The sequence below is a fragment of the Ursus americanus genome, chromosome 5, assembly GCF_024610735.1.
Source record: "Ursus americanus isolate L20-20 chromosome 5, mUrsAme1.1.p, whole genome shotgun sequence".
Taxonomy (NCBI): Eukaryota; Metazoa; Chordata; class Mammalia; order Carnivora; family Ursidae; genus Ursus; species Ursus americanus.
This window is the reverse complement of record NC_142131.1, coordinates 78826251-78842671: the sequence shown is the minus strand read 5'-3', so window position 1 is coordinate 78842671 and position 16421 is coordinate 78826251. Positions and strand designations below refer to the sequence as shown.

Genomic DNA, 16421 nt, shown 5'->3' with positions numbered 1-16421 from the left:
GGTGGCAGAAAAGATCTGTTCAGTGTGACATACAATCTCATTCTGACATCCTCTTATCACTTAACTATCAATCATTTCTCCAACACCCGTGTTCTTTCACTTCTCATCTCACTCTGTGGACACACACAATCTTGACCTGCCTGTAGGTCAGTGGTAGACACTCTAAGATGGCCTCCAACATTTTCTCCTATTTTCATGGCTATGTTTAAACCCTTTCCCTAGAGTGGCTAATGGAATATGGCAGCAATAATGAAATGTCCAAAAATTCCAGAACTTTGTTATGAAAAGTGCAGCTCTGTCTTATAAACACTCGTTTCACTGGCTCTGTCTTGCTCCTGCTCCAGCTCTGTCTCCCTCTCTCTCTCTGTCTGCCTCTCCCTTTTCTTCTCTCTGCCTAGTAACCATAGAAATTTTAAACTAACCTACTGGAGAGGTCCTGAAGAATCAGAGGCCATGTGCATGAGAACTGAGGCATCCTGCATTAACTGCCAGCCATGGAAGTAAGTCATCTTGGGAGTAAATCCTCTAGCCCCAGCAAGACTTCAGAAGATGCAGCCCAGCTGATAGCTTGACTACCACCTCAGGAGAGACCCTTATCCAGAACCATACAACTGAGCTTGTTCCTTTATTTCTGACCCTCAGAATCTATATGCAAATAGACCTTTGTATTAAGCCACGAAGTTTCAGGGTAATTTGATCCACACCAACAGGTAGCAGATAATGCTATCAAGAAGTTCCTTAGAGAACTGACAGTTGTGAGTGACTGCCTCCTTCTCTGACACTCACTCCAGCAAGGACCCAGCATGAAGCAGCTGCATCCTCTCCAGTTATAGCCCTTCCCTCCTTATCCCTGGACATGTTCTTCCATGCTTTCTATTGAAGGACCAGCCTCTGCCAACATTCATAGGTCATTTCATCCAGCCTCAGGCCAGACAGACTTATCCAGTTTGGGGCTCTGTGTTTAAGAAGAGAAAGCAGGGGGAAAAAGAAAAGAAAAAAAAAGGGAAGGTGCTAGATAAAGCCATGCTCAGTAGTGAGAGAGAGAGTAAATGACAGTTTAATGTGAGCACTCCCCCAAGGAAGAGGAGGCTAGGTTTCTCCTTGAAGGTGTCCTGTGCAAGACCTCTAATTCTCATTCTCACTTGGACTAGTTGCTCTCCCAGCCTGGGGCACAGGCCTAAATCACATCCATCAGTTACCTTGGGGGTGCTGGTGCTTCGTGGATTCCCTGTTCCCTGCTCATTTACATTGCATCCATTCCCAAGCAAAGTGAGAAAAAAGTTCTCAGTGTGGTGAACTTTCTGAGCCTTTGCATTTCCAATTAATGCCTTTATTTTGTGACCACTTTCAATAAATAGTTTAACTGAGTAGGATTCTGGATACATCATCATGTTCTCTTAGAACTTGAAAGATCCATCTTCTTCAGGAATGCCATGTTGCCAGTGAAAAATGCAATGCCAATTCCATTCACATTCTGTGGATGGACACCTGGTTGTCTCCATGGAAAATAGTAGGAACTCTTCATCCCTGGGGTTCAGAAATGGCACCAGGGACCAGGGACCTGGAGCACTTCCATCAACACTCAGCATTGAGAAGCCTCCATAAATTAATATTTAATGTCAACATTATACCAAGCTTATTTACTTTCCTATATCTGTGGTTCAATCCTTCCAACATGTGTCACTGAACTTATTTTTCTGTTCTCTGTCAATGCCTACCCACTCTTTTTTCACAATTATGAAGACAGCTGTTAGGGGCACATGTCCACATGTCTCCTGCACATATTTGCAGAGTGACTCTTAGGTAGAGTGTTAGGAATGGAAATGCTGAGTCCTGAGGCACATGAATATGCAATTTTAGGATTCAGCCATACAGTTTCTTCAAAAAGATTGTATTGCTTTACATTCCCAGCAGCCACGTTTCAGAGATTCTATCAACTTACATTGTCACCAATACCTGAATTTGTCCGCCTTTTCAAATTTTGCAATTAAACTAATTAACGATGTCATCTCATAGTGCACAGAGATGAATTTGTCTCATTACTAGTCAATTTGTGGTAATTTCTCTATTTTTTCCCCGCATGTGTTTCTTTTTCTATGAACATCCTGTCATGTCTTTGCCCACCTCTGCGCTGGATTGTTTCAGTTTTTCTTATTGACTTCTGGAATTTTTAAAATACTTTCCTTCCCTTGATCATTAGTTGACTAAATTTATACAAAATTCTCCAGATTTGTGGAGATTTTTAAACTTTCTTTATGCATTTGTTTTCATGAAGAGAAGATTTCACTTTAATGTAGTCAAAGGTATCACATTGGTCAGCCTGTGTTATACAGCCCTCATCTTGGTATATTTATATGGGTATCATATCATTTAAGAAATCTTTCCCTAGGAGAAAAAGGAGGAGTTAAGATGACAGAGGAGTAGGAGACTCTAATTTCATCTGGTTTCTGGAATTCAGCTTGATAGTTGTCAAACCATTCTGAACACTTGCAAAATTAACTGGCGATCTTGGAAAAGAATTGCTGAAATTCTACAAAAAGAAAAGCAACCATTTTTTGTAAGATGTGCAGAGACATGAATTCAGGGAGATAGAGCAGAAGATAAACTGGGGGGGGGGGCACAGTCTTGCTTAAGGAGGCTACCAAAAAGTATTTAAGCAGTGGAAGCACAAAATCAGAACTTTTTTTTATAATAATATTTTTTATTATATTATGTTAGTTGCCATAAAGTACATCCCTGGTTTTTGATGTAAAGTTCCATGATTCATTAGTTGCATATAAAAATCAGAACTTTTGAAGGCTGCATTAGTGGGAGACATCCTGCCTGAAAGGCTCAGGTAGTGAAACAGGGCAGAATCGTAGGTGGGACAGCATGGTCTCAGGATCCCCAGGGCCACAAAAGAATGGGGGTGCCTGAGTATGACAGAGTTCCCAAGCATCAGAGGAGGGAAGCCTGCTGCAAACAGCTAATTTAAGGGCCAGCTTTCTAGTCAGTGTTGCCATAACAACAAACAGCTGCTTGGTGGGGTGACCACTCTCAAAGCAGGGGCTGAGCAAAAAGAAGACAGCCCGTGAGACACCCCCTTCCTCTCCTGAGAAAGGGTGATTGTCTATGCCATAGAATCCATAAAGTTTGGAGACTTATAACAGGGTTGCATGCCTGAGATAAAAAATGCTTGGTCACAGCCTGGGTGAACGTAGAGTTTAGATGGAAATCAGGGGGGCAGGAGTGATTGACTGCTTTTTCTGTGAGGGCAGACTGAAGAATAGGGAGTGTGAACTTTCAGCTCTGGGACTAGAGATTGGGGGGGTCACCATTTTTATCCCCCCCCCCTGGTGTTGAAAGCCTTCAGGTAGCAATACAGCACCGCATAGTACAATCCAGAGCCCCTTACACTGAGCCTGGCCCCCTGGCAAAGGTGGTGCATTTCACCAGGGTGAGGACACCTGAGAATCAGTGCAACAGGACCCTCCCCCAGAAGACCAGTGAGAACATGAGGCTACTACAAAGTTTACTGATCATACAGAACTGCAAAACGTAAGCTCTATATATAATATATATAGAGAGAGCTTATATATAATAAGCTCCATATATAGTATAAGTATATAATATTCGTCCTTTTTTCTTATTCTATAGTCTTTCAGGTTTATTTTTTTTCCTTTTTAGCAATTTCCTTATTTTGTCAATTCCCTTTTTAAGTCTTCTTTAATTCTAATTTTTATATTTACATTATATATATAATTTCATTTTTGGTTTCCTTTCATTGTATTCAATTTCACTTTTGTGTATATAAAAGTTTTCTTTCTTTCCTATTTTGGGATATAGGTTATTCAAACAAACAGCTCAAAAGACACCCAGGATCTAGTTTATTTTGTGTTCTGTTCTCCTCCTTGTTTATTTCTTTCTCTCTCTCCTTCTCTCTCTTTCTCTCTCTTTTATTTTTTATTTATTTATTTATTTATTTATTTATTTATTTATTTATTTATTTTTTATTTTTTTGGTTTCTGTTCTCTTCTGATTTCTTTACTGCATCTATTTCTGGTGTTGCTGCCAGTTTTGCATTTTCTTTCTCATTCATCTATTATTTTGTGGACATAATGATGAGATGGAAAAACTCACCCCAAAAAAGAATAGGAGGCAGTACTCACTGACAGGGATTTAATTAATATGGCTACAAGTAAGATGTGAGAACTAGAATTCAAAATGAATATAAAGAGGGTAGCTGGGCTTGAAAAAATGATAGAAGACTGTAGACAATCCCTTACTGGAGAAATAAAGGAACTAAAATCTAATCGGGCCGAAATCAAAATGGCTCTTACTGAGATGCAATAAAAAAAGGAGCCTCTAACTGCTAAGATATATGAGGCAGACGAGAGAGTCAGTGATATAGAAGACAAACAGATGGAGAATAAGGAAGCTGAGGAAAGGGGAGATAAACAACTACTAGACCACCAAGGGAGGATTTGAGAGATCAGTTGTACCATAAAGCAAAAACAATATTGGAATAACTGGGGTCTAAGAGGAAACAGGGGTGGCTGGCAGAAGGTTAATTTGGACAAAGTATAGCAGAGAATGTCCCTAATCTGGGGAAGGAAACTGGACTTCAAGTCCTAAAGGCACAGAGAATTCCCCTCAAATCAATAAAAATAGGTAAACAACTCGACCTATAATAGTGAAGCTTGCAAATTTCAGAGATAAAGAGGAAATCCTGAAAGCAGCTCAGGAGAAGAGGTCCTTAACCTACAAGGGTAGAAACATAAGGCTGGCAGCAGACATGTCCACAGAGACCTGGCAGGCTAAAGGACTGGCATGATATATTCAAGGTGATAAATGAGAAAAATATGCAGCCAAGAAGACTTTATCAAGCGAGGCTATCATGGAGAATAGAAAGAGAGATAAAGAACACCCAGGACAAAGAGAAACTAAAAGAATTTGTGATCACTAAAACATCCCTGCAAGCAATGTTAAAGGGATCCTGTAAGCGAAGAGAGAGCCCAAAGTAACATAGACCAGAAAGACAGAAAGGGACAATATACACAAAACCTGACTTTACAGGAATACAGTGGCACTAAATTCATATCTTTCAATAATTACTCATGAACTAAATACTCTAATCAGGAGACACAGGGTGTCAGATTGGATAAAAACGCAAGACCCATTGATTTGCTATCTATAAGAGACTCATTTTAGACCCAAAGTCACCTCCAGATTGAAAATGAGGGGGCGGAGAATCATTTATCATGGTTGTGGACATCAAAGGAAAGCTGGGGTAGCAATCCCTATATCAGACAAACTAGATTTTAAACCAAAGACTGTAATAAGAGATGTAGAAGAATACCACATAATAATAAAGGGGTCTGTCCAAACAGGTCTCACCATTGTAAATATTTATGTCCCTAACATAGGAACAGTCAATTATATAAACCAATTAATAACAAAATTAAAGAAACACTGATAATAATACAAGAAGAGTAGAGGAATTTAACACCCCACTCACAATGATGGACAGATCTTCTAGGCAGAAGATCAACAAGGAAATCAGAGCTCTGAATGACACACTTTCAAAAATTTAAAATAAATGAAGAAACAAAGAAATTATCAAACTCAACACCCAAAGAATAAATAATCCACTTAAGAAATGGGCAGAATAAATGAACAGCCATTTCACCAAAGAAGACATATAAATGGCCAACAAATGCATGAAAAAATGCTCAACATCAACTGGTGTCAGGGAAATACAAAGCAAAACCACAATGAGATACCACCTCTCACTAGTCAGAATGGCTAAAATTAACTAATCAGGAAACAACAAGTCTTGGTAAGGATGTAGAGAAAGGGGAACCCTGTTACACTGCTGGTGGGAGTGCAAGCTGGTGCAGCCACTCTGAGAAACAGTATGGAGGTTCTTCAAAATGTTAAAAGTAGAGCTAACTTACCACCCAGCAATTGCACTACTGTATCCCAAAGGATACAATCGTAGTGATTTGAAGGTATTACCTGCACCCCAATGCTCATAGCAGCAATGTCCACAATACCCAACAATGGAGTGAGCCCAGATGTCCATCGATAGATGAATGGGTAAAAAAAGAAGTTGTATGTATATACAATGGACGATTACTCAGCCTTAAAAAGGAAATCTTACCATTTGCATCAGCATGGATAGACCTAGAGGGTATTATGCTATATGAAATAAGTCAGTCAGTGAAAGACAATTATCACATGATTTAAGTCATGTCGAATTGAAGAAATAAGATAGAGGATCATTGGGGAAGGTAGGGAAAAATAAAATAAGGAGATCAGTGAGGGAGACAACCCATAAGAGACTATTAACTAAAGAAACAAACTCAGGGTTGATGGAGGAAAGTTTAGTTGGGGAATGGGCTAACTGTGTGATGAGCATTAAGGGCGGAACTTGGTGTAATGAGCCTTGGGTGTTATATGCAACTGATGAATCACTAAACTCTACCTCTGAAACTAAAAAAAAAAAAGAAGGAAATATTTCTCCAAGAGCACTTATATGATCTACAGTTTCTGCTTGAGATTTAGGTCTTAAATCCCTCTGGAGTTGATTATCATAAGTAATGTAAGTAGAGATTGAATAATCTCTCTCCATATGGAGATTCAGCATATCAGCTCCATTTACTAGATGGTTCCTTCTATACCCACTGATATCCTATGCACATCTCCCATGCCACAGAACTCCACACCTGCCTGAATCCTATACAGGGCTCTGTGTCCCTTTCTGTGGGTCAGTTGGTCTATCCCTGTTTCAGCATCCAACTCTCTTAGAGACTATACATTGAAATACATATTATATAGGGGCACCTGGGTGGCTCAGTTAAGTGTCTGCCTTTGGCTCAGGTGATGATCCCAGGGCCCTGGGATCAGGCCCTTCATCAGTCTCCTTGCTCAGTGGGGGAGCCTGCTTCTCCCTCTCCCTCTGCCTCAACTCCCTGTGCTTGTGCTCTCTCTCTCTCTCCCTCTGTCAAGTAAATAAATAAAATATTTTTTAAAAAAAGAAATAAATATTATCTGATACAGCAGATCCTCATATGTTCTTCTAAAGAAACTTTTGTAATTTCCTCCTGATCTTCCACATAAATCTTAGAATCCAGGCTCCTTCCTCCTTCTCTGAACTTTCACCCTGCTGTCTTGGCAGATTTCCCCAGAGCCCCTCCTAGTAGTTTAAGTTGTTCATGAGATGTGACCCTATGACCTGCCAGTGTCATACTTGCCCAAGAGTGAAAACATCACAGCCTGCCACAGGGGACCTAAACATGAAAGAAATAAGAACAGGAAGAAATGTTATAGTCCCTCTCCTTTCTAAAGGGAAATGCTTCTCTCATTCTCTGGAAGCTTTGGAAACTTGCTCACAGCCTTTCTCACTGCCTCCAGGGTTCCCATGGGAGTCTTGGCTACATGACCTCACAGAGGTCATTGGAAACCTGCCTCCCATTGTCCCTGGTGTCTCTCTGCCCTCCCCTCACTCCCTGAGCCACGTGAAGTCAAAACACCTTGATGTCTTTTCTGGGAACCGCTTGCTCTGTGGAGAAACGATGGTTTCACTTTCATGTTCTGTACATGTGGGCCTGCAACCGTCAGCCAAGTCTTCCAGAGGGAGGGACTCAAGTCAGAAGCTGTCAACCTTGCTGTTGTTTTTACACTTTATCCAGGCAGGACAGAGGCTCTTCCACCCCGTGCTCAGGGCACTGACCTCAGGAGGACTCAGTGCCTACATTTGCTAGGGAGGTCAGGTTTGTGGAGTATTCCTGTGCCTGGGACTCCAGTGAGCTCTTAGCTAATCCCAGCATTTTCAGTTGTGTAAGTGGAAACGTTAATGACCTCTGACATCGGAAACCTCTTTTCTCTCTGGAGCAGTTGAGTGAGCCAATTGTGCACTTGCAATGAGAGGATACTGACTTGTGCTATGGAGGGTTCAGTGGCAGAGGTAGCTGGTGCAGAGGTAAGATTTCATCAACTGCTCATGCCATTCTCCTTGACGAAGGGAGAAGCATTGTGCCTGAAGATGTCTCTAAAATGGAAGAAAATTCGGAATTATTGAATGTTTACTGGGTGACTCCAGTTGGAAACTATGCAATGTAGTAATGCAATCTAGACCTCATTACCATAGAGCTATTTAAAAACATGGTGAGTTTTGATAATTGGTTGCAATGCAAAGTAATTGGGGTTTTTTTTTGGTATTTTTTTCATCTGCTCAGGCTATAAAAAAATACAACAGGTGGCTTATGAACAGAAATGTATTTCTCATACTTCTGGAGGTTAGGAAGACCCAGTTTCGAGTCAGTGTTTAGTGAGAGCTCACTTCTGAGGCGGACATTTCTTCTTCTTGTTTCACTTAACAAAAGGGACAGATAGTTCTCTCTGCAGTTTCTTAAATGGCACTAATCAATTCATGATGACTCTGCCCTCATGACTATGGCACTGACCACAAATCCACCTATTGATACCAGAAATTGAGCTTGCACTTCAACCATGAATTTTTGGGAAGACACAGACATTCAGTCCATAGCAGTCATATAGATAATATCTCTCTGTGGAGGTTCAATTGATTGCCCACCCTCATCATAGAACGGCACTCGTGCAGGGGTGGTTCAACACCTATAAATCTATCAGTGTGATACTGCACAAGGACAGGAACCATATGATCCTCTCAATAGGTGCAGAAAAAGTATTTGACAAAGTACGGCAGGCTTTCTTGATAAAATTCTTGCCATGTAAGGATAGAGGGAGGATAGAGGGAACATACCTCAATATCATAAAGGCTGCATATGAAAGACCCACAGCAAATATCATCCATAGTGGGAAAAAACTGAGGGCTTTTCCCCTAAAGTCAGGAACATGACAGGGATGTCCATTCTCACCACTGTTCCTTAACATAGTACTAGAAGTCCTACCCTCAGGAATCAGGCAACAAAAAGAAAGAAAGGGCATCTAGATTGGCAAATAAGAAGTCAAACTCTCACTCTTTGCCGAAGACATGACACTCCATGTAGAAAACCCAAAAGACTCCACCAAACTATTGCTAGAACTGATGCAGGTATTCAGCAAAGTGACAGGATAAAAAATCAATGCACAGAAGTCACTTACAATATTATACACTAACAAGGAGACAGAAGAAAGAGAAATCAAGGAATCAATTCCATTTACAATTGCACAAAAAATCATAAGATACCTAGGAAGGAACCTAACCAAAGAGGTAAGGGATATGTACTCTGAAAACTATAGAACACTTATGAAAGAAATTGAGGAAGACATGAAGGAATGCAAAAACGTTCCCTGCTCATGGATTGGAAGAACAAATATTGTTAAAATGTCTCTGCTACCCAAAGCAATCTACCCATTGAAATAAAAATACTATATCTAACATGAGCATTTTTCATAGACCTGGAACAAACAATCTTAAAATATGCATGGAACCAGAGAAGACCCCATATAGCCAGAGGAATATTGAAAAAGAAAGCCAAAGCTGGTGGGATCACAATTCTAGACTTCAAGCTGTATTACTAATCTGTAATCGTGAAAACAGTATGGTGCTGGTACAAAAACAGACATATAGATCAATGGAACAGAATAGAGACTCAGAAATGGATCCTCGATTCTATGGCCAACTAATCTTCAAAAAGGCAGGAACAAATATCCAATGATAAAAGAGAGTCTCTTCAACAAATTGTGCTGGGAAAATTGGACAGCCACATGCAGAAGAATGAAATGGAATCGTTTTCTTACACCATATACAAAAATAGACTCAAAATGGATGAAAGACCTAATTGGGAGATAGGAATCCATCAGAGTCATAGAAGAGAACACAGGAAGTAACCACTTTGACCTCAGCTGCAACTTCTGGCTAGACATGTCTCAAAACACATGGGAAACCAAAGCAAAAATGAACTATTGGGACTTCATCAGGATAAAAAGCTTTTGCTCATTAAGGGAAACAGTCAACAAAACTTAAAGGCAACCTATGGAATGGGAGAAGACATTTGCAAATGACTTATCAGATAAAGGGTTTGTATCCAAAACCTATAAACAAATTATCTAATTCAGCACCCAACCTCCCCCCCCCAATTCAGTCAAGAAATGGACAGAAGACATATACAGACATTTTTCTGAAGAAGATATATAACTGGCCAACAGACACATGAAAAAATACTCAACATCATCCAGTATCAGGGAAATACGTATCAAAACTGCAATGAGATACCACCTCACGCTGGTCAGAATGACTAAAATTATCAAGAAAGGAAGCAACAGATGTTGGCAAGGATGTGAAGAAAGGGGAATCCTCTTACATTATGGGTGGGAATACAGACTGGTTCACTACTCCGGAAAACAATATAGAGGGTCCTCAAAAAGTTAACCATAGAACAGCCTTACAACCCAGCATTTGCACTACCGGGTATTTATCCAAAGGATACAAACATAGTAGTTGAAAGGGACACTGCACCCCAATGTTTATAGCCCCGATATCTACAATAGTCAAAATATGGAAAGAGCCCAGATGTCCAGTGACAGATGGTATAAAATACATATATATATTCTCCCATGAGGTAAGGTAAATGGACATTAAGCTGCCACAGGGCAATTTTTACAGTGATTATGTGCTTGGCTATCCCTCTTATAGAATACACATCCTGGTGGGCTTTTCTCTGCCTCCAGGATCCACCACAAGACAAGTCCTGCCCCTATTTGTTGCAGGGGATGGGGCATGATGTATGTCTGCCATTCTTCTGTGCTCTCTAATGTGCTGGCCTGACTGATTTTTCCTGCAGAATGGAAATGTGATGGGCTCTGTTTTGAGATTTCAGCAAAATGGAGACTCCATCAGTTTCTCATTGCTATGTAATAAATTTACAACAAACTTAGTGGCTTAAGACATCAACCTAGATTTATTGCCTTATGGATCCAGGAGTAGTTGACCAAATGAATCTTAACAGGGCTATAATCAAGGTGTCGGCAAGACTGGTTACTTCTGGAGGCTCCAAGAGACAATCCATTTCTCTGTCTTTCCCAGCTCAGAGCAAGTACCTGAATTCCTTAGCTTCTGGTTCTTCTTACATTTTACAAGTTTCTGGATCTTCAACCTCTTATCATCTATATCTTTTTCTATATTTAGCCTTATCTTCTTTCTAGAAGGTCCCCTGTGACTATATCACCAAGTGAATTAATAGGGCGGGGGGTGGGGATCATCTCTCCAGAAATCCTTGCTAGAATTCAAGCAGCCGTTCAAGAAGCCAAGCTAAAAGAGTTTCCTAACATAATTCAGAAATCAGTTGTAGAAGCAGAGAACACTTCCTTGGATGGGGCTATGACTGAGGAAACTGGCACTGGAAAGTCCAGTTTTATAATGGACTGTGGGTTCTTAGTCATGATAAAGAGGGTTCTGCTAGTTTTGGAGGTGTGAAGACCACCATGAAGAAAATGTCCTATCAACATGCAAAATACCCCCATGTGATCTTCTGGGACTTCCCTGGAACCAGAACTCCTAATTTCCTTCCACACATGTATCTCAAAATGGTGAGATTTGTAACTATGACCACTTCATCCTCATTTCCACCTCACAGTTTAACTTCGATGATTAAATGCTGGCCCCCAAAATCAAGAAGCTAGACAAGAAGTTCTATTTTGTTCGAACCAAGGTGGACAATGATTTATATAATGAAGAGAAAAGCAAGCCCAGGTCATGCAAAAAGGAGAGAGTTCCTCAGTAGATACGAGACAACTGCCTGGCTAATCTCAGCAACCTCAGAGTGCCTGAGCCATGTGCCTTCTTAGTCTGCAACATTGACCTGGATGACTTTAACTTCCCAAGACTGGAGAAGATGTTGCTGCAGGAGCTCCCTGTTTCTAAGTGCTACACCTTTGTGCTCCTGTTGCCCAATTTGTCTGGTGCTTCCAGTGAGATGAAGAGGGCTTTCTTCAAGGAGAAGATCTATCTGTATGCTTTGAAATCTGCCTTGAAATCAACACTGGTCTTCATCCCCTTCATGGCCTGTTTCAGTGCCTTTGATTTGCCCCAGGAGGAGAAGTGCTTGAACCTTTACCAAAGCCATTTTGCTTTTGATGAGAAGTCAGTCAAAGAGATTGCTGAGAAGCTGAGCATGTCTGTGGATGAGATTGAGTTTCACCAAGTAGTTGAATTTCTGCTTACTTGTGAAGGATGACAACATAGCAGCCAAGGCCATGAAGTGTGCTGAATCCTACTGCTTGATGAATGGAGGCCTCCCATCTAGTCTATTCCAATTTTTGAAAATCTACATTTCCACATTTGAAATTTATCAGTGCACAGGCCACTGATGTTAAAATTTTCTTGAATAAGATTTTGGAGAGCTTAGGTTTAAGAAGATGCTGCAGAGATGGGTCAAATTGCCTAACAGAACAAGAAATGGCATTATGCTCTGTCAGTGTTGGGGTCCTGTTCTACACTGATACTCCACTGCTATGCAAAGGGGATTTGACCGTGCTCTCTCCATGCACTCCCTGGTCTATATTGCTTACATCATGACAGAAATGCACCCCATATTTTTCATTATTCTCACGTTATGAGGTAGTTTACATTTGCTTGATTTACTCAGGTAATAAACATTTGGTAACAATCAAGATAACTGCTGTCCATTAGCGTTTTATGAAGGATTTCCCCCAGTCATTATATCAATACCCTCATCACCAAACTATGTGAAACACACTAGAATGGGAACATGTCCAAGTAAATAATTTATCGTGTAGGAGAGCACTATAGCAAGGAGGAGGAAGTTGAAAGAGGAAAAGGAGGAAAAGGGAAATGTTCTATGTTGTCATATTTTCTGATACTACGTGGGAACAGAGGGAAAGGAACAAAGTCAGGGTTTATATTTCTATGACTTTACCAACACTATATGGGCCAAAAGACCTGTGAACAGGGCACAATGAGGGAGAGGAGATATGAGAGAGTGAAGGTGAATTAGGAAGGAGACTGGAAAGCAAAGATGAATTCATTAGCCAAATGGAAGAATAGTGTTTTTGCTTCCACACAAATTTCTACATCAAATTTATGAAATGGGACCTGAGCGTTTGCCATGAACAATATCTGCCTCAAGAATAGTTATACCTGCTGTTACTGTAGTTGAGATTTTCCCACTACTTCCTTCATCACTGGTATAGGGTGGATGCTTTCTGGTATAACAAGCGTACATCAAGGGGGGCTGTCCCTCAGATGCTCCATTACCCTGAAAGCTCTCCCCAGAAAGTGGAGGGCACAGAAATATAGAGGAGGACACTACTGGATCTCAATCCCCTCAGCATTCCTTGTTCATCCACTGCACAGGAGAGGTCTCCTGTAGGGGAGAAGGTTGTCAGGAAGGGAGACAGTGAATGACTGTTTCTGCTGCCTCGTGTACAATAGATGTTTGAAATATTCAAAGGGAAGAAGTTACTGACCCTCTTGTTAAATATTTTGTTCCTTGGATTTTAATATGCATCTCTAGTGCCGAATTTACACTCTCAAAGTCCATGCTGCTTGCCATTTTGCCACCACATTCCATCTATTCTTATAAACAGCATGAACATGGAGGAAATCCTTTTTCATCTCATCAACCAGATGTGGCCAGCACTGGGATTTACACAACCTTCCTTTTCCCCAAGAGTCATGACCTTTTCAAGATCCCTGGGCCTTGGCGTACCTATGTGGTTCAGTTGGCTAAGTGTCTGCCTTCAGCTCAGGTAATGATCTTAGGGTCCTGCTATTGAGCCCCCCATTGGGCTCCCTGCTCAGTGGAGAGCCTGCTTCCCCCTCTTCCTTTGCCCTCACCCCCCTTCCTTTCCCTTACTCTCTCTCTCTCTCTCTTTCTCTCTCTCAAATAAATAAATAAAATCTTTAGAACATTTGGTATGGAGAAAGTAAAACTTTCACTATTACAGATGCCATGGTACTATACATAAAAAACCCTAAATTCTCCACCAAAACCCTACCAGAACTCATCAGTGAATTAGGTAAGGTCACAAGATACAAAATCAGTGTACAGAAATCCTCTATATTTCTAGAAAGTAATAATGAAGCAGCAGAGAGAAATTATGAAACAATCCCATTTACAGTTGCACCAAAGGTAATAAAATACCTGGGGATAAATAACCAAAGAGGTGAAAGACCTGCACCCTGAAAGCTAAAAATCACTGATGAAAGAAACCGAAGATGGCACAAACACATGGAAAGATATTCCATGCTCATTGATTTGAAGAACAAATCCTGTTAAAATGTCTGTATAATGTATGACAATGTAGATACTCAATGCAATTCCTATAAAAATACCAACAGCATTTTTCACAGAACTAGAGCAAGCAATCCTAAAATTTGTGCAGAACCACACAAGACCCCGAAGACCCAAAGGAATCTTGAAAAAGAAAAAACAAAGCTGAAAAAATCCCAACTCTAGACTTCAAGTTGTATTACAAAGCTGTAGTGATTAAAAGGTATGGTACTGGCACAAAAATGGACACAAGATCAATGGAACAGAACTGAAAGTCTAGAAAGAAACCCATACATATATGGTCAATTAATGTACAACAAAAGAGGCAAGAATACACAGAGGGAAGAGACAATTTTTTCAACAAGTGATTTTGGGAAAACTGGGCTGCTACATGCAAAAGAATGAAACTGGACCATTTTTTATACCATACCCCCAAACAAACTCAAAATGGATTAAATACCTAAATGTGAGTGCTGAAACCATAAAACTCCTAAAACACATATTCAGTAATCTCTGGACATCTCCTCAGGAACATATTTATGAATACATCTCTGCAGGCAAGACAAACAAAAGCAACAATAAACGATTATGACTATGACAAAAGAAAAAGCTTTTGCAAAGTGAAGCAAACAATAAAACAAAGAGGCAGCCTTTTAAATGAGAGAAGATATTTGTGAATGATATATCTGATAAGGTGTTAATATAGATAATGTGTAAAGAACTTCTACAACTCAACACAGAAAAAAATATCCAATTTAAAAATAGGCAGAGGACCTGAAGATAGAACTAAAAACAAGCAAACAAACAAAAACATACAGAAGACGGATAAATATGAAACGATGTTCAACATCAATAATCATCAAGGAAATGCAAATCATAACAATGAGACATCTTCTCAACCAGTCAGAATGGCTAGTATTAAAAGACAAAAGGCTACAAGTGTTGGTTGAGGATGTGGGAAAAAAGGAAATATCATGTATTGTTGCGGGAGTATAAATTGGTGCAACCAGTGTGGGAAGCTGCATGCAATTTCCTCAAAAAATCAAAAACAAAAGTCTCATATAACCTGGTAATTCCATTCCTCGGAATTTACCTAAAGAAAACAAAAACACTAATTCAGAAAGATATCCGCGCCTCTGTTGATTGCTGCATTAGTTACCATAGTCAAGATATGGAAGCAATGCAGTGTGCACTGATGGAGGAATAGAAATTGACAACGTACTGTAAATGAACAATGGAGTATTACTCAGCCAGAAAAATGAGAGCTTGCCATTTGCAATGACATAGATGGACTTAGAAAGTATTATACTAAGTGAAACAAGTCAGAAAGAGAAAGACAAGTACCATATAATTTTACTTATATGTAGAATCCCATCAAAGACCACCACCAACAACAAAACACTATGAGATACAGAGAACAAACTAGTAATTGCCACAGGAGAGGTAAGGTAAGGGGAGGGGGCAAAGGTAAAATAAATAAGGAGACTAAGAGGTACAAGTTTCCAGGAATAAAGTAAATAAATCACAGAGATGAACAGTACAACATAGGGAATGTAGTCAATAATATTGTAACAAAGCTGTATGGTGACGGATGGTGGCTGTATGGTGACGGATGGTGACTGCATGACTATGGAGAGTTTTGAGTAATATACAGAGTTGTTGTATCAATATTATGTGCAGTTAAAGCTAATATAACCTTTTATGTTAATTTTTCTTCAATCAAAAAGGAAAGAGGGGAAGAGCCTCCACACTGGAGGAGGGAGTTGCTATTTGCAGGGCATCACCAGACTTTACTGGGTTGATGGCAAGTCCCGTTTCTTTTTCTTCTTTTTCAAAATGACAGCTTTATTGAGCTGTAGTTGACCTAGGTCTTATTTCTTGACCTACTTGTCAGTAAAACAGATGTTTGTTTGAAAACATATTACTAAAAATATTTTTGTTATGTTCTTATTTTATTTTACTTTATTTTTTTACCTTCAGTTTTGGCTTTAATTCCAGTTAGTTAACATACACTGCTATATTAATTTCAGGTGTACACTATTTTAACAGGAGGAAGGTTGAGTGTGGATATCTACAGCTACTACCAAATATCAAGCAAAATATCCAAGGTGCAGGACATTGTGTAAGGAATGCTGCCATTTTTATAAACAGGAGAAAATGGATTGTGCGTATTTGCTCATG

The 16421-nt window shown here is 39.9% G+C and overlaps 1 pseudogene; it reads left to right on the top strand.

Moving 5' to 3' along the window:
- The first annotated feature begins 8998 nt into the window (after positions 1-8998).
- Positions 8999-15762, top strand: LOC123780269 (interferon-gamma-inducible GTPase 10-like; annotated as a pseudogene).
- Positions 15763-16421: the final 659 nt, after the last annotated feature.